This window comes from Mastomys coucha, unplaced genomic scaffold (genome assembly GCF_008632895.1).
Source record: "Mastomys coucha isolate ucsf_1 unplaced genomic scaffold, UCSF_Mcou_1 pScaffold22, whole genome shotgun sequence".
NCBI lineage: Eukaryota > Metazoa > Chordata > Mammalia > Rodentia > Muridae > Mastomys > Mastomys coucha.
Window position 1 is genome coordinate 185,389,218 of NW_022196905.1, and position 18,302 is coordinate 185,407,519.

General features: G+C 42.9%; 1 protein-coding gene across 10 annotated transcripts in view; it reads left to right on the forward strand.

The window, feature by feature from the left end:
- Fat1 (FAT atypical cadherin 1) overlaps positions 1–18,302 on the forward strand; it is a 122,878-nt gene that overhangs the window by 58,203 nt on the left and 46,373 nt on the right. The window lies entirely within an intron of this gene.

Genomic DNA, 18,302 nt, shown 5'->3' on the forward strand with positions numbered 1-18,302 from the left:
ACATCTACACACCCAGGGCTGGAGAGATAGCTCAGTAGTTAAGAGCATGTGCTCTCTTGTCCAGGACCTGACTGAGTTCAGCTCCCAGAACCCACTTTAAGTGGCTCTCAACCTTTTGTAACTTTAGCCCCAGAGGATCTAATGGCTCTGGCCTCTGTGGCACACGTGCTCACAGATACAACCTCACCCACAGAAATACAGGTACATTCATTTAAAAATGAATCTCTCTGGCCCTCTGCCTTTTAGGAGCTTGACTTGGTAGTCTCTCTCGATCTGATCCCGTGAGCTCACAGTCTCTGCTCTTCCATATTTAATAATGTTTTGTCTCTTCCTTGGTTCTTAGGGTTCTTTAACTCCCCCACCCTCCCTACACACACAAAGAGATGATCAGTGTAGTTATCATTTGTATAGTGAGCACATAGCTCCCATTTTTGCTATGGAAACTTTCCTTGATGAGTGCAGAACAATTCTATTTATTATTATTAATCAGTTAAAACAACAGCTACTGTACGACCTTGGTGAAATTGCTTAGCCTATCAATTACTGAACATTGTATGTGTTTTCTTCACCTTTTCAGGTAGACTCTGAAGAGCCTGGCTTTCTAGAGAACAAGGCTTATTTAGTCATTCTTATCTCTGCCTCACCTGTTGGGATGTCAGAAAGCTCAAAGCTTCATCTTGGTTGTCATTCTTTCTCTCCATATCATTATGTCTTATTTTGTTTCATTGAACATAAAAAAAAAGCAAATCTTAAGAGGCACCTGAGTTCTAAGTTCCTATAGGAATCACCCATATGTAGCTGCCTGTGGAGGCCATAAAGGTACTCTGGTTTGGGTTTTTTGAAAATGTGTTTAAGAGCTGGTGATATGATTTAGCAACCAAGCGTTTACCTAACATATGTGAAGCCCTAGGTTCTATCCCCTGTGTGTGTGTGTGTGTGTGTGTGTGTGTGTATGTGTGTGTATATATGTGTATGTGCGCACGCGCGCCTGTGTATGTGTGTGCATGTGCGTTCTCATGTGGGTTAAGTTGTTAGTTTGTAAACCTCTTGTCAGCATATTTCAGGCTGCCATTATAAATACTGCTCTTTAGTAGTTGAGTAACTTGAAGATTTATTTTGAGTGCTTCATAAATTGTTTTGTTTGTTTAGGGATAATTGTACTCTAACTTTTGGGACACAAATTCTAGTCTAGTTTGGATTCTTCGAGAAGTAGCAATTTATCAAGACAGACTGAGCCTTGAAGAACTGAGGTGTATAGAAGAGAAATGTATAGTATCCGAGCGCAGTCTTTCCAGCATTGATGGTAGCATGGTGAACTTGGGCTAAGAGGTGGGTTAGCAGCATGGCTCGACCATGCGGGTTCAGGCAGCCTCTAGCAAAGGAACGGCCTGCTGCTGCAGTGTGATTATATACTGTTTTCCAGGTTCGGGTTGTAACTAGGCCCTACTGCTGCTGTGAAGTCAAATGAAAGTATCTCAAAACTAAGAGTCAAAAATTTAAAACTCGTCTCTCGCTGTAAAAGAAGAAAGGTGTAAGATTAAAATAATTTCAGAGGAGGTTTAGAGTCCAGATAGCATGCCTGAACTGAAAGGGTGGCCCCAGTATGGAAAGAGAGAAGTAAAAGCCCTGAGGTGATAACTAAAGAGTATTTATATGTGTGTGTGTGTGTGTGTGTGTGTATATATATATATATATATATATATATATATATATATATAGCTAGTTCTGTTTAAAACTGCCTACTGAATTAGACTTTAAAAATGTTTCTTTTTTAATGCCTTCTGTCCCTCTTTTAGATTCGATCAAGCCCCCTGTGAAGAGCCAGGGAAGCAGGCAATATGTGTCCGTACAGTATCCAAGCACACAGTGCAGCTCTGGGCATAGTTAATAGGAGAGAGAAAGTTTAAAGATGGTCTAGACTAGGTCTCAGGAGTAACCCTGGTCCAGCCTTGCCTTCTCTTTGAGCCTCTCTCTGTGCTTCTGGGGAAATGGTGCCTGCAGACTTTTTTTGGCACGCTGCTGCCGTTTCTTCTGAGTGACTACACACCTCTAGGAGTTCACAGTGAGCTCTCACCTCTGGCTGAGAGGCACAGGGATGCTGTTGGGAAGGCAGCAGGAGAGAATAATACATCTCTCCAAGCAAGTTGTTTTTACAGCTTGAAGGCAGACAGGAGTAGAGGCCGACTGTAGAGCATGGGGCTAGTAGCTGAGAGGCATGTTGCAAGCTATGCTTAGTAGGGAGCTTCACAAAGCACCATGTCCTTAAAGATCCCAAAATAACCATGCTTTAGCAAACATATTGTTAAGAAAATACAATAAGTACATCGAGGTATGTCTCCAACTCAGCAGAAGGTCTACGCATGATCCTCAGGGCCCAAGGGACATCAGTAGACTGCCTCATCCCCTGAGACCATACTGTACACACTGAGTTTTAAGAGGTGGTTTGTTAAAATGGAGGCAGGATTGTGGGAGCCGGTGAAAGACTCTCAGAAAGAAGAAAGCTCTGTGATTTACTGACCCGGAACACCACCTGGAGACCTTAAATCGGGGGCCTTAGTAATTAATGACTGAAGGAGGAAAATCACGGTGCCAGAACTCAGAGATGTGGCTCTCCTTAGGCTTTTCTCCTGGGACCATGGAGGAAACAGACATTAGGGTGGGAGGCGTTAGGATTAGCGATGAGCGATTGACACTCTTATTAAGGCCCTCCTCCTGGACTCCTCAGGGTCCTTTGTGGAGAATGTGCTGCAGCATGTTTCTCTCGCATGTCTCAGCTGCTTGGTTGATGTGTGTATGACAACCAAGATTTTAGTGGCTTCATACAGCTCTACATTTCCTTTGGGTAAACAGGCGTAAGGAGCAACGTGCCTTCGATTCCCAGGGATTATTGTATATCAGGTAGACTTCAGAAAGGCTAGTGTTTAAGGGGTCTGGACATGAAGTGCCTTCAGATTTTGAAGTGTAGATACACAGTGGGTGTGAAGGAACACAGGGAAGGAAGGGTCATGTGTGAAGCGGCCTGATGGCGTGGGGCAATCAGGAAGTGGAAGGCCCTGGGAAAGCTGTTGGGCTGATTTTGAAGATGGAAGAAGCAGGTAGAGTAGTTAAAATTCCAAGAGACAGGCTTGGGCGACTTGACTGCTGGGTAAGGACTGAAGCTAGTGTTTATGTGGACTAAAGGAGGGACCTGTATTCTAGAATCTGTATAAAGTCCTTTGAACATTTTGGATAAACACCTACTTACAGTCATTTTATAAATGAGGAAAGCATCCCAACTTTTTTGTTGTTGTTGTTGACAAGAATATGTTTTTTTCAAATAAGCCTTCTGGAACTGAGATCAGTAATTTTCTAAAGTTTGGTCTCCAAGCAGCAGGCTTGAATGAACTCCTTTTTTTAGTATCTTCCAGTGTGTAATTATGGTGCCGAGGCTGTCTTGCTTCATCTCAGGCAGTTGCTAGTATACTAATTATAAGTAGGACTTGATGAGATTTCTCTTTTAGGACACACAGGCAAAAGGCTTAACTCATGTTCCTTTCCTAACATAGACAATTTTGTTAACAGAGTAAATGTTAGTAACTTTTCATTGTTGTTTGGTTATTTCCAGTATCAGTTAGGGTCAGTTTGCATCTTTCAACGTAAATTGTCCCTTTGCTCAAGGCAAGAGAGAGGCAGGAACACAGATATTTTATTGTTTGGAGCCTTGACTCTGCCTGCTCACGCCAACCAAGCATCAGAGCTCTGTGGTATGCCAAGGACAGAGGAGGAGCCCCAGACAAAAGAGACCAGTGTGAGCTTTATATGCTTCATTATCCTCTAGTAACCCCAGGAAACTGACCCCACCTGTTATCAGCTTTGAGGAGTGATAGACAATTTATAATTGCCTGATAATTTTGAAGGTTACTCTTGCGACATGTGCCTGCTTCAGAAAAGACTTAAGTCTTATTCTCAGCGAATTTGCTATCTTCCAAGGTTTTGATACAATGTTAAGTTTTTTTTTTTTTTAACTTTTAAAAAGCTCTCTTGCACGAGGTAATTAGCACGAGGTAAATATACATTTGTCCAGACCCAGGAACCCATGTGTCAGGCAGTGAGCATCTTCATGATTCTAAAGAATTGCCTCCCGTTTTCTGTAGTCCCGCTCTTTGACCCCATCCCTTTGACCCCTGGGGTTCCCTGCCATTATATTACCTGTATATAAATTTGCCCATAGAGTTTCATAAATGGGCTGACATGGCGTAAACTTCTGGGAGGAAGGGTTTAGACCTCCACATGTTTGAGATTCACTGCAGCTCTGTATGAACCTTAAGTCTGGTTTTTTGTTTTCCTTAGGTAGATACAGTTTATCCATTTAGTGATAGGTGGGCATGCATTTAACTGTTACTATGTTTGGTTGTAGGAAATAATGCTGCCTTTAAGGTTTAGTCTTCAGGAGGTCATGTAGTACCTATCTCGTGGTTTTCATGTAGGAATGAATAGTCTAAAAACCTTCAAGACAGACAGCTCATCAAGGAATCACCCCCCTTTTTATTTTTGCCTAACATCTAGTACCCTGCAAACTGTTACTTTGTCTATTTTACTTGCCTTTGATATTTTTCAGTGTAATCTGGCCCCTTGATACAGACGTAGAAGCATGGTTATTGGTTTTTTTTTTTTTGAATCCTAAAAATGTTTATTCAGTTTTAGATATTCAATGAACATGTGCATGCTCCTCCCTCAAAAAGCTTCATTAAAGGAGTACTGGATAATTTTGAACAAAGGTGTGTGTGTGTGTGTGTGTGTGTGTGTGTTTAAATAATAAAAGTTGCATTTGCTGATTAATTTTAGCTATAAACTTATTTAGTATCACGGGCTTCTGGAGCTAGAATTAAAATGCAAATTAGAGTTCACTTTATGTCTCTCTAAACTATAGCATTGAGGACACACAGAGTATCTGTCCTCATCTGTGGACAGGCAGAAGTTCTGCCTAGTCTGTGGTCCTCATAATGACCATTAATTACTTGCATTCTGTGCCTAACAACACTGGGCCTTGTGATGTCTCTACACAGGCACATCCCTTCTAGATTATATTTCTGACTTCATTAAGTAGTTGAGCCACACATGGTGCAGGATCCAAAGGCACAGAAAGATTCCCAGGGAGAACTTTCACATTGGGGTAGAGTCCTTCATTCCCATCCCCAGTGTCTTAACCTCCTGTTTTCTTTTTCTGTATTGGTGCTCTGGCTTCTGGAGCCTCTCTTGGGGCTGGGGATGGAGAACAACACTCTTAGCTTGGGTTTCCCATTGCTGCGATGAAACACCAGGACCAAAGAGCAACTAGGGAAGGAAAGAGTTTATTTCACTCAACAGTTCTAGATGACAGTTCTTCATCAAAAGCAGTGAGGGTGGAAGCTGATGCATAGGCCATGGAGGGGTGCTGCTTGCTCAGCCTGGTTGCTTACAGAACCCAGGACAGGGCTGGCTCCGTCCACAGTGGTCTCGGCCCTCCTCCCATCAATCACAAAATTTCCTTCAGCCTGATCTTATGGAAGCATCTTCTCAGTTGAGGCTGCTTCCTCTCTGACTCTGACTAGTGTAGAATTGACATAAAACTAGCCAGCATGCTAGCCAACCCTGAGCCTGCGCCTGTGCTCACAACCCCTCCTCTGTTTGCCTGACCCATCCTTGCCCTGTCTTGCCCTGTCCCTTGGTTGGAATCTTCCAACTGTGCACTGACTTACTAGATGTTATCTAAGTCACCCACTCTCGCTCCTTTATTTTACCTTTTTTTTTTTTTTTTTAATGGACAGCAGCACTAAAGGCTTGGCCATGCTTTCCCGACACCCTTTCTGCCTCTTGACTTGTCCCAGTGCTTAGGGAGCATGCAGTGGGACATAGTAGAAGACTCATCTTTTGGGCTTTCCACACTGCATAATATTGCAGCCTGTATCTCCAAGCACAGAGGCAACTGCTTCTATTTCTTTTCCCTCCTAGGTAAGCAAGGCAAAATGGTTTAGTAAAATCCCTTTAGGGTAGTGATCAATGGACTCAGCAGATGATTATATAGATGTGTATCCATCCGCCTTTCTATGATCCTTTCATAGGCTCGTATCTCCTCTAGTAAATAGGTTACTGTTTTACTAAGTTCCGTTCACTCCTGTCCTTCTCCCTATCTGGAAAGAAATTTATGAAGAGTTATATTTTGTGACCCTGCTAAATAGATCAGGAATGGGTGGCAGGCACAAGCAGGGCATCCTTTGGTTTGTGTGATTGGTTGTATTAGCAAGCACATTTTTGTAAGTCGGTCTCATGTATTTGATCAGCTGAATCATGTATCTCTGTCCCCATTAGATTTAAAGATGGTTTTGATATTGGAGGGTGGCTTACTCCTTCCTGCATTTGGGCAACAGGGATTGAACCCAGAGACCCACATATGCTAGGCAAACACTGAGCCATATTCCCAGCCCAAGTTGCTCAGCTTGGGTTGAGGTCCTACCAAAGTCTGTCTGTCTTTGGATCCATAGTTTACAACACCTTAGGCGCTTCCGATGCTGCTGGTGCTCTTTCTTGTGCATAGCAGTTGTCTTTGAGAGCCAGAGAGAGAGCAGCAAACCCTGTTTTTATCTTTCTTTTTTTCTAATTTTCTGTTGTTTCCGTATACTTCCTAACCCGTCTGCAGTCTCCTAGCCTCACTTTAACACCCTGTATTGGGAGCATACGCCACACTCTTCCCCCTCTGACTTGTGCTCTGTACTTTGCAATCAACTTTGACCCACTTAAATCCTCTAAATCTTCCTGGGGAGGGGCCTTGTGAGAAGGGCAGAGAGACTCCAAACACTTGACTTGCATTTTCCTCACTTTACAAATAATTACATGACTTGAGAGAGGTCAAGACCACCCAGGGTCCAAGCCACAGGCATGGATTTCCTCAATGCTGCTGCTGGGCCCAGCATCTTGGATATGTGAGTGTGGTTTTGCAGTGGTTATTATGTGTCCTAAAGAATGCTGTGTCAGAGAATAGTTGCTTTTAGTCTGATACTGTTCCTGTGGCCCTTTCACGTTAAAACCCACAAAGCTTTGAAATGATCCTAGATCCTTAAGACTGGTGCCAGTAACTGTGTACTGTGGGAATTCCTGACCTTTTGGTATAAGAGACTAGGAAAGTCTTTCAGGTAGGTAGTCTGTCCAGTGTCTGTCATGTCTGTCCATTTAGCTCAGGGTTTGTAACACGATGGTAGAAGGAACTTTCAAGTTTGTATAGCTTCCAGTATTGCAGAATGTGTCTAACCATTCACAATTTAAAGTTCATACAAGTTGAGCAGTAGTCCCCTGCCCCTGATGTGTTATACCTATCAGTGGAAATACTTCACATATTGATTTTTTTTCTTTTTCCTTGAAATGGGGCAGCAGCTATTTAAATTATTAAACTCTGAAATAAAAGATCCAACTTTTCCCATTCCTACAAACAAGAGTGCATAGATGGACTGAGTGTTGCCTCTCTAGGTGCTTAGTCACTTAAATTACAACAATTACAGTATGCATTATTAAGAGCATATTTTTGAGATTTACCAAATTCCTGGTAGATGTTTAGAAGTGGGTCGTAAACTACTAATTAGTTCTTTTCCCCTTAAGAAATAAATCATTTCTCACTTGAAGATAAAAGATGCCTAAATTTTTGATATATTTTTTTTGTCCTTGTACTGCTAGTATGCCTTATTAAAAATAGCCAAAGCTGCAGTGCCAGCTCCCCTGATTGGCTCTTGGTTCTTGGAGGACTTTTACTATTTCTTCCCTCCCTCTTTTCATAACCTTGTCTGGGACTGAGTTGTTCATATTCAAATTTACAATGTCCACATTATAAATTTGTTGTGCTTTTAGGAGAACACCAATCTACATGGGCCTCCGATTTCCTTGCTCACATGTAGACTAGAGTATTTCATAAAGAACTGTCTATGTTGGAGAGAAGGGATGGTGTGATTGTTCAGTAGAAGGTTACAGACAGATTTAGTAGAGATAGAATGTTTTCATTTAGTAATCTACAGACAGACAAAAGTGCTCTTTAATCGTAAAATACTACAGTAGGCAGTAGACCCACTGGGCGCCTACCCATGTTCTAACTGCACTCCTTTAGTAAAGGAGTCTTGTATTGCTGGGTAATGAGGCAATAAGAAAGTGGCATTTTATTGTGGCTGGAAAGGAGACCTAACAGAGTGCAATAGGAAGTAGCTCCGCCGCAAACAACTTCCGAGGATTTCCGGTAATGTTCGATAGCTCTAGAAAGGAAGGAAATGAAGAGCCACTCACAGCACAATGGCAGGAGCACATTAACAACCAAAACCAAACAAACAAACAAACAAGTCACCTGCTTGTATTTTTTAAGGACTGTAGACTTTTTTTTTAAATCTATTTCTCACACTAGTTTTTATTTTATAGTGAAATGTATTATCTCTAAAGTCTAAAAAGTCAGATTTTATTTCCTACCTTTTCTGGCGCATTCTTTTTTTTATTTTTCCCCATCAAATCTGTTCTCGTGGAATCCTTAGGATCAATTGGATGGAGGAGAATTCTGCGATTCTAGTTCACTGAATATCAGTGACTAAAACTACATGTAAGATTTTGCACTTAAAATGCTTAAGCTGAAGTTTGCTGATATCAACCTTACATTTGGTTGAGTACTTTCCCTCCCTCCCTCCCTCTACTCCATAACTTATGTAGAATACTAAAAACAATTAATTCACTGCGAAATTGCTTTGCCTTCTGATCTTGTATTCTAAAACTACTAATTTGCAACAGGAAACAGCTTGTAAGGCAGATGTAAAAGCAGCAGAGAAGCGGGTGATGCCGACCTCGGCCACTCCTTGTGTGGCTTCAGAGTGGCCATCTGATTAATTTTATTAGTGCTTTCTGTGGACCTCTGAAAGTTCGAGTTAAATGAATTCCGAGCTGCTTCCCAGCCTCGACAGGCTATGAATAGAATTCCATTTTTGGCTCCAAGCCTAATCCTGCCGGCACCAGTACCGCAGTGACAAACAATAGCTGCTCAGATGGCCACAGCTGCCAAAGATCTCCCAGCCAACTGCAGTCAGAACCTGTCTCAGAACACTACCTATAGGAAGACAGCGTACGCTGCGGAGGCTCTGAGCCTCGAACGGAAGCTCTGTGAGAGTAGATGAGCATTGACAGCTATGGGAGAGTTGATAGGGAGAGCTGAACGTATGCCTCTGCCTACGATGCCCTCCGCGTCTCCAGCATGGGAAAAGGAGACGGGTTGCCCCTGCATCTCTGTTGGTCTGAGTGAGCGAAGCAAGACTCTGACTTTTCATTGTTGGTTCTGATCTTGCTTGTTGCTTGGTTCTCTTCCTGGCTCCAGTCCTCACGGGCCAGGACCTTTCTGTATCCAGTTATTGTATCCATGACGGAACCAAGCACTGCGCTGACTGTGGGAATGCTACTCACGCCCTGCTTTCCAGTTCACTGGTAAAGGGTTTTAAAACTCAGCCAGTTGGAATGGTTCTGCTTTTCCCGGGTCTCTTTAGCATCCGCTGCTTGCCTGTCTTCCCTCCGTCCTCTGTGCTCTTCCCAGCTGCTACTGATGTCTTCGGCCTTCGGTCATTTTTTTTTTTATTTCATTAGAGCTGTTTCAAATACACAGGTTAGATAGAGTATTTATGGAGAAGATGCTCACACAGTCACGTGGTACACTGTATTTTGTATTGTCCCCTGTATTGATACCCCACAGTACTTTTAATATGTCATTTTAAAACATAATGATTTATTTCCTCTATGACCATAACTTCTGAGTTCCTGAGGCAGTACAACTAAGGTTGTGTATTTTAATATTGTGTCATGGAGACATAAAGAAACTCATTTAGTGGCCCAGGGTTCGAGGTGCATGAGGGTCTAGCTAGAACACCATCTTTAAATGCCGCCATTTTATTTTTTAAGTAAAACAGTTGATATCAATGTGTAAGAGGAACAGAGAGATGGCTAAAATGAAAGAGATAGGTTTATGAATGCAGGGAGAGTGAATGTGATTTCTGACTAGAGAGGATACATTGTCCTGCTAGTTTTGGAGCTGCTGTCTTGATTGATCGCATCGATCTTACTGATGAACAGGCCCTGCCTGTTGCCTTTCAGGTGCACCCCTGAGAACATAGGAGCATGCTTTGATTCTATCGGGGTCCTAAGTTAAAACAGCTTTGTAATCAAGACTTTGTATTTCATAGGCATTAAATTAGTATTTATAACATCTATTAGTTGTGCTACTGAAATTATAGTTAGCAAGTCACTTCTTAGAGAGGAGGAGAACATGAGAAATACTTCCAGAGAGAACTGATGAACACCTTATGACGTGCTGACACGTAGAAAAATCCAGGCTGAGGTGAATACGATTGTATATACCAAGTGCATAATTTTGTCTAGCCTTTGTACCTCAATATAAAGCTGTGAGCTTTAAAAATGTAATAATTTCCCAGGGCAACTGTAACAGATCAGGACAAAATGGATGAAGTCTGCAGATAGGTGCCTGCAGGCCACTCGCCCTCTGAAGTCACTCCGTGGCTTTGGCTCCTCACTTAAAATTGTGGGACCTTCTTCCCTGTGTCCTTCCTTCAGTCTTCTATCTCCTCCTGAAAGGCCACTTCTGATTGAATTCAGAGCCTTCTCAAAGTCAAGATGCTGTCATCTTAGTTCCTTAGTTCCAACTTGCTGTCCTTAGTTCCAACTTGAGAGACCTTTGTTCTGAGAGGCCACATTTCTGTGTTCCTGGCTAGATGGCTGGGGCCCTCCGGTCAACACAATATGGGAGGCACTTACCCAAAATAAAGGGAAATGTGCTGTGAGGTGGACACTCACGTGGTGCTTAGAGTCATTTTATGGTGGGAAAGTCCTTTTCATGTAACTTACGCTTCCTTAGGGTTTAACAAACACAGGGTGGTAAGTAGCACATTTGGGAAGAAGATTCTGGGAGACATTTACGTCATTTCTGAGAAACAGGCTTCAGGGTGGCTCTTTGGACACCCTTTCTAAGTATTAAACAGGGTTGCTTCTCAAATACATCATGATTCATGTTATTATTTTTTTTCTATTTCAGTGGTTGCTTAAAGAAGCAAATGTAATATAATAAAGTAATTTTTGCAATGACTAAAACAATTGTTAAAGTAAGAAAGTAGAGGAGGATTTATTCTGTTTCATTGAGAGTAAAGACAATTATTATGGTCTGTAACTGAGATCACCAGAGAACCTTTCTGAATTTGCTCAGATGTGTCCTCATCCATGCAGCCTGTGATTTGTGGCTCCATCAAGGGAACGGGAGTCCCACTTCATGATCCTGACACACGCTTGAAAAGAGTCAAATACAAGCCGGGCAGTGGTGGCGCACGCTTTTAATCCCAGCACTTGGGAGGCAGAGGCAGGCGGATTTCTGAGTTCGAGGCCAGCCTGGCGTACAGAGTGAGTTCCAGGGCAGCCAAAGTGACAGAGAAACCCTGTCTTGAAAAACAAAAACAAAAACCAAACCCAAACCAACCAAACAAACAAAAAACCCTGAAGATCCCTGCCATAAAGGATTATCTAATACAGGAAACAAAATGCCTTTCTTGCCCGCTCTTTGTCTCTTCCTTGACCAGTTCCCTCCTTTCTCTTTTGACAAGTTTGCTTTGTAAATATTTCCATATACCTTTTGTACAGGCACATTGCCCTTTTACCTGAGGCTCACACCAACGTTTGCCTTTTTGTTCCAGTAGCTCTTTGTCTAAAAGTTGCTCAACCACTGCAGACTTTACCATCTACAGGATGTCTTATCTGAGGCCAGTTATTTTGATTTTCCTTAATGTTTCTGATTCCTAGAATGCTTAGCCTGGAACCAAAGGAAGCACCCAATTATTGTGCTAAAAAGGAAGCTGGGTGTGGTGGATCACACCTGGAAAGCCAGGATTCTGGAGAAGGAGGAAAAGGAACACAAGACCCAGGCCAACTAGGGATATCCCTCCCTCCCCCACAACAAAACAGAAGCAGCAGCCGCTACCACCAAAAAAAAAAAAAAAAAAAAAAAAAAAAAAAAAAAAAAAAAATGCTGCTTTTCCCGTGGCCAGCTCAGCTTTCTTTCCCTGTGATAAGGCAATCCCTTTACTGGAGCCTAACGTGGAGCCCATACAAGTACCAACAGCCTGATTATACATGTGGAAAAGGATCCAGGCATTTCTTGAGTTCCACAGGTCACTGTACATTTCCAGCTCAGCAAGTCAAATGCCTTGAGTTAGGGACCAGTCAGGGCCCTCAGGTTCGGAATTTGCAAGCATTCTGTTGAGTCACTAGGAGAGGCGCCTTCCTGGTTCTTGGCCTAATCATGCACAGCTGTTAAAAGGCCGAGCCCAGCCTCCAGGGCAGCTGGAGGAGAAGTGATCTGGAGGTCACTAAGTCTTGCTGCCTTGTGAGGTCTTCTGGGTTGCCTGGAGCTGTCTTTAACTGGGACAAACCTGCTGGAGAAGCTTGGACCTTTACCAAAGCCTTGCTTTCACCTGCCTAGTGGTCCGAGTGCAGCTCCCTCGGGCCACCTTTGTAACAAAGCAGCTGGGATGTCAGCCTGTGTTGATCCTCCTAGGTGTAACTGTTTACAGGCACCTGGAAAGGATCTGTGACAGCTGCCAAACAAGAGGTCATGTCTTCTGGCAGCTTGGCTTTTTAATTTTTTTTTAAAAGTATACATGAAAGGATGCTTGCACCAAAGACCCACCACAGACTTAACACTGGTAACACTGTCACGTTGGCTCCTATATATACTTAGATCTCTCGCCTCTGACCTGTGACTCTCGAGGGCAGAACAACTGGGGGACTCTAAGCTGGTTAAATATTAGGACAGTGTTACCGCTGCCCTAATCAACTTAATTTTCAACTTTAAACCCTCAGAAATGCCATCAAATGCAAAAAGTGTATGCTGGTAAACAAATTAATTTTCACAAGTCAGGTTGAACACACAGATGTGACATCTAGGTGCTAGGCAACACTATAAAGTGACAGTGGTACACTGGGGTTCTTCATCTCTGACTGAGTCCGGTGAATAGAGTACTAAGGACTGGGTATAAGGGTTGGAGCATGGAGAGTCGTGGCCCCACGCCAGGACAGTGGAAAACTGCATTTGTAAGGCAGATGTTTATAGGACTTGGATTTTGATAACACACTTACTCGCCATTGAATTGTATCTTTAGGATTTTTTTTTGTCTGTTTTGTTTTTGAGACAGGGTTTCTCTGTAGCCCTGGCTGTCCTGGAACTCACTCTGTAGACCAGGCTGGCCTCAAACTCAGAAATCCACCTGCCTCTACCTCCCAAGCGCTTGGGATTAAAGGCGTGCGCCACCACCGCCCAGCGTATCTTTAAGATTTTAACTACAAACATACTTTGAATGTTGTAGATCCACACATTGGCATGTACTTTGAAATGAGAGGCTATTTAAAGGAGCAGAGATGATCTGTGCCTTTTTAAGTTATTTAAATTCAGTCTGAAAAACCCACTTCCTCAGTTAGCCTGGCCATATTCTAGCTGCTCAGTGGCTCAGTGGCTGGGTGCAGCTTGATGCTACTGCATTGGGCAGTGGGAATTCGAAAGAATTTCAGGCTAAGAGAAACTGCTTTGGTGCTTTGGGTAGTGCTTTATGAGGCCCAAAGCTACATTGGCTCTTCTTATTATTGTGAAAAGTTAAAAAAAAAAAAAAAGTAGCCAAAGAAGTGGAAAGGAAAATAAAGTAGGATTAGGTGACACCCCCGCCCCCACCCGTAACCCTCTGCTGCCTGCCTTAGGCCCTCCCCCGCCTCTTGGTTTTAGTTTTAAAGCAGAAAGATTGGAAACTGGTTGAAAGTCAGTTTCCTGCCATGTAGGGTTAAGCAGGTGGTGGCACATTCTCAGGACCTTGCCCTATGTTTTATGGTTTTTAAATTTCACCTGCTACAGATCTCAAGCTCTCCGCTCTTCATTGTAGCATTTGGCTCTTCATTGTAACTGGACCTTAGTGCTATTCAGAAATCATGGGTTTTCACCCTCTGGCTGGCTGTCCTCCTGTGTTTTCGAGCTGTGTAAACTAACTCACTTTCTTCCTTCCCTTTCTTCCTCCCTTCCCTCTTCCTTCCTTTTTTCCTTCTTTGTTTCTTCAAGAGCCTCAAATCCCCCCTGGTCTTCTTTTTTTCCCTGCCTGTGTGTCTGTCTGTCACGGGTGTGTAGGTTCACTTGTTTGGGCAGGCCCATGTGGAGTCTAATTGAGGATGTTGAGTATCTTCGGCACATTTTTAACTCTTTACTTGCTCACTATTTTTAAGGCAGGGTCTTATACTGAGCCTAGGGCTCACAGTTTTTTCTAGGCAACCCAGCTAGCAATTCCTGGGGATCTAACAGTGTCTGCTCTTCCACTGCTGAAGTTTCAGGTGTGTACCGCAATGCCAGCTTCTAGGTGTGTTTTGACAATACAAACTCAGGTCTTCATACCTCTAAAGAAGCCACTTTACACATGGAGCCATCCCTCCAGGCCTGGATTTCATTTAATGTAGACTTTAGGCACACGTGGTGTGAGTTGTTAAACTCCCAACTTCCTGAGTGGGTTTTGAAAAAGAATTTACCTTCAGAATCTGTAGAAACATAGTAGGACATACTATCTAGTAGATAATGTATTTATAGATCGAAACATAGTCCCTGAGCAATTAGGAAGCCCTATAGTCATTAATATGATGATCACTTGCTATATCAGCTTGCCTTAGAGAGCAAGCTATCCCTAAACCGGGCTGGATTTAAAATGAAAAGGTCATAATTTAGTTAGGCCTCTTGGCTTTCTAAGGACTTGAGTCAGTGGCTTGGGGCTGGTTGGTCTTGGATGGCGATGCTTAGCTGTCCGATGCTTGGCTATAGGAACAACGGGGATGCTTGTTATTGACTATTGTTGTTACTGGGATTGATGATCCGATCAGATTCTGGAGTACTCACATTACAGTTCTCAGCAGGTGTCCTCTGCCTGCCCAGCTTTTACTTGTGCCAAGTTCTGGTTTCCACCCTTGTGTCCCAGTGACAAATGTGACACCGTAAGTCACACCTGGGGTCTGAGTGGACAGGACAGCATCCTTAAGTAAACGTGTAGTAGCTCTACCCCCACCTAGTTGGCCTTTGATAAGTACCTGTGTGTGCTGTCTACTGCTCGAAGACCTTGTCTTAGAGGATGTCCTGAGTTAAAGAATTTTAAAGTTAGGCTAACGTGGAAGAATTATAGGGAATCTAACATTCTGCCTTAACTTTCTAAACATGAGTGTTGATGTGAAAAGACTATAAGCGACTTATCAGTCTTGCTCATCAATTTTGGTAAGGTTTGGCATTCTCCTTTAGTCTCACTCACACACTTATGAGGTAAATTTGTAGATACTAGTTAGTGCGAAGGTAGGAAATTTATCCACCCTTTCAGCCAGCCCTGTAGGATTTGTATAGAGAATGTAATGTTTTTCTAGACCATGGAAGGAACATTTCTAGACTTTGTCCCCTTTTTTCCTTCTATTTTTAACTTCAGGGTGCTTGTAGAAAATGACAGTAGACACACAAAGCGACTGCCTGGGGTGTGCATGCTTTCTGCTTTTATCTTCTCTTTTAGTTTCTGACTTACTTTTTTGACCCACCAAAATGAATAATAGTGATTAATCATGGCTATTTCCCCTGTTAAGATTTGCTGAAGTCAAGACTTTACAAAGAATTGAAATACCATAAACACAGTAAGTTATGTGTTTGATGTGATGGGAAGTTAAAAAATTCCTCATCTGGGTCTCCAGAGAACTCAGTTCTAACTGTGACCTTGTTAATGAGTTCCTGGTGACCACAGAGAAAAATTAACTTCCTTTTAGCTCAGACACCTGACCTTGATCATTGTGCCCTTTCCGTTAAAGGGTGTGTCTTTCTGGGATTCAGGGGCAAACATAGCATACATATACATTTTTTAAAGTTATTTCTTAGGATGTGTAATGCCTAACTCAGATATTAACACCTACAAGGTTAGTCACCGGGTGAATATTCAATCCAGAGGGAAAGGGGTTGGGTGGGCATCCGCAGGAAGCAGACATGCATGCAGAATGGTGAAGAAGGAGCACAGAACAAGTACACAGGCCAGAGGTGCAGCAGGTTGGGCTGGCACCCCAGGGTGTTGACCTCTCTGTGAGCCTCATAAAGTCTCCCATGGGAAGGTGGGACACACTCTAGAGAAGCAGCTAGTTTCCATGCTGCATTAAGGACTTGTCCTTTAGAGTTCATTTTGTATGAAATTTGTGCAGTAAACATACCGTACTCCTCTCTGAGAAAGACACCTCTCCTCACACTGTGCCAACAGACTCACAGGCATAACCTGTGCTGGTGAAGGCTTCTGGGAGATGACCATAGAAACCTTTGATAGAAGTTTTTTGATGGGAGTGCTATGCGTCTAGAAAAGCTCGCCATTATCAAGTACAAGTCTACAAAAAATATAAAGCACACAGAGTTTCTTACAGGATCTTGTTTTGGGGTTGTATTCTACATTTGGATCATTGCTTTGGCATGAACATCCCTTGGTGAGGGCCATGACCCACAAATGCAGTGTCCCTCAACGGGTCATTAGCTCTAGGGAACTTAGCAGTTGACTCAAGTAAGAGAGGATGGGAGTTCAGTGAAGTAGACCTTGCAAATCATTGCATTTAAATGGAAACTCGATGTCCCCTGTGTGACGGTGGTGGGAGGCAGGTGGAGGGTAAGGAGATGGGGGGTGTTGTTCAAGTCATTTTAACTGAAACCTGTAAAGGAACTGGTTTAGTAACTTGGTTCCATATTGAATTGGTAATACAGATGGTTAAATCCTTTGTTAGCACTTTGATGTAAGTGAAGTGTTCACGGGAATTTCCCTGTGTACCCTTAGTGAGTGCCTGAGTGCCAGGCAGAAATTCTTCTTGGGAGCTTCTAAGCCGTTTTTCATGCCATCTTACCAATGGTTAGTGACTATGTTATGAGAACATTAGGACGGTCCAGTGGAACAGATAAAAGGGATTTCCTATGGTTTTCAACTGCTTTAAATCCATAATTGTTTGGAAATGAGGTGTGACCTGTGAACTTTTCCTAAGAACAGAGGACTGAAAGGTCTGTGCCTTGAAAGGGAAGCTCTGTGTCACATTGGGTAGCGCTGGTGTAAGGCTGGAAGCATGTCCTTGAGCTCCAGTCATCTGTAGGTAGGGTTTGGGAAAAGGCCCAGTGTCCAGCAATAACACAGACTTCTGGTTTGTTGCGAGGCCAGTTGGGAAGTAGTACTTCGACGTTCTCTGAGCAGTTATTTAAGACCACGAAGCATTGGGTTAATAAACATATACATCTGGTATTTACAGACTTAGAAGAACATTTTATAATAGTCTTTACTAGTGAGGGTTTGGGAGCAAATTAATTATGAGGAAAGCCAGTTGTCTTTTTAAAGCGAGTTTTCATTAGTTCTTTGAGAGTTTTCTACGATGTGTTTTGATCAGACTCATTTCCCTCCCCTCCCACCCTTCCAAACGTCACGCCCTCATTTTAAAGAATAGCCTACCAAGTCCAGTTTATACTGCCCGTAGACTTAGAGTGTGTGAGACCAACCTGTGGAGACCTATCTACTCATATAGGCTCACACTCTTAACGAAAAGTCAGTTAGCCTCCCCTGGAAGCCGTTAGGTCAGTAGCTCCATGGTAGGCAATGGGACGTCAGGAGTTTCACCCTGGAGCATCACCTGACTCAGTCTTATTCAGACAACCGTAGCTGCAAAGCTAATGGTTGAATTACTGAACTATTTTCCCGGCAAGACTGGGAAGAAGGGTCGACCAAGCACCCATCTGGCTAAGTGAACTTCACCTGGAATCAGGTCTAGCTAGTTCTCACACCACTCCAATGCACCTGATGCTGCTGCTGCCCATTGTACTGAATACTTATAGTGCAGTGTTTCTCAGCCTGAGGGTTGCGACCTCTCTGGGCAGTCAAATGACCCTTCTGCCCCTTTTCACAAATGTCTCTTAAGACCACCAGAAAACACAGAAATTTACATTACGATTGTTAACAGCAATGAAATTACAGTTATGAAATAGCAACAAAAATAATTTTATGACTAGGGGTCACCACAGCGTGAGGAACTGTATTAAAGGGTCGCAGCATTAGGAAGGGTAAGTGGCCTTCAGGGCTAGTGGAATTCACTTTAGTGAAGCATCTAAATACATCTTAACAATTTCGGCAGTCTTTTAGCTTGTGACATATATCTACAGTTCAACATTATCAACCTCTAGAGAGAGGCATATATCAACCTCTAGAGAGAGGTTGCCAATTAGT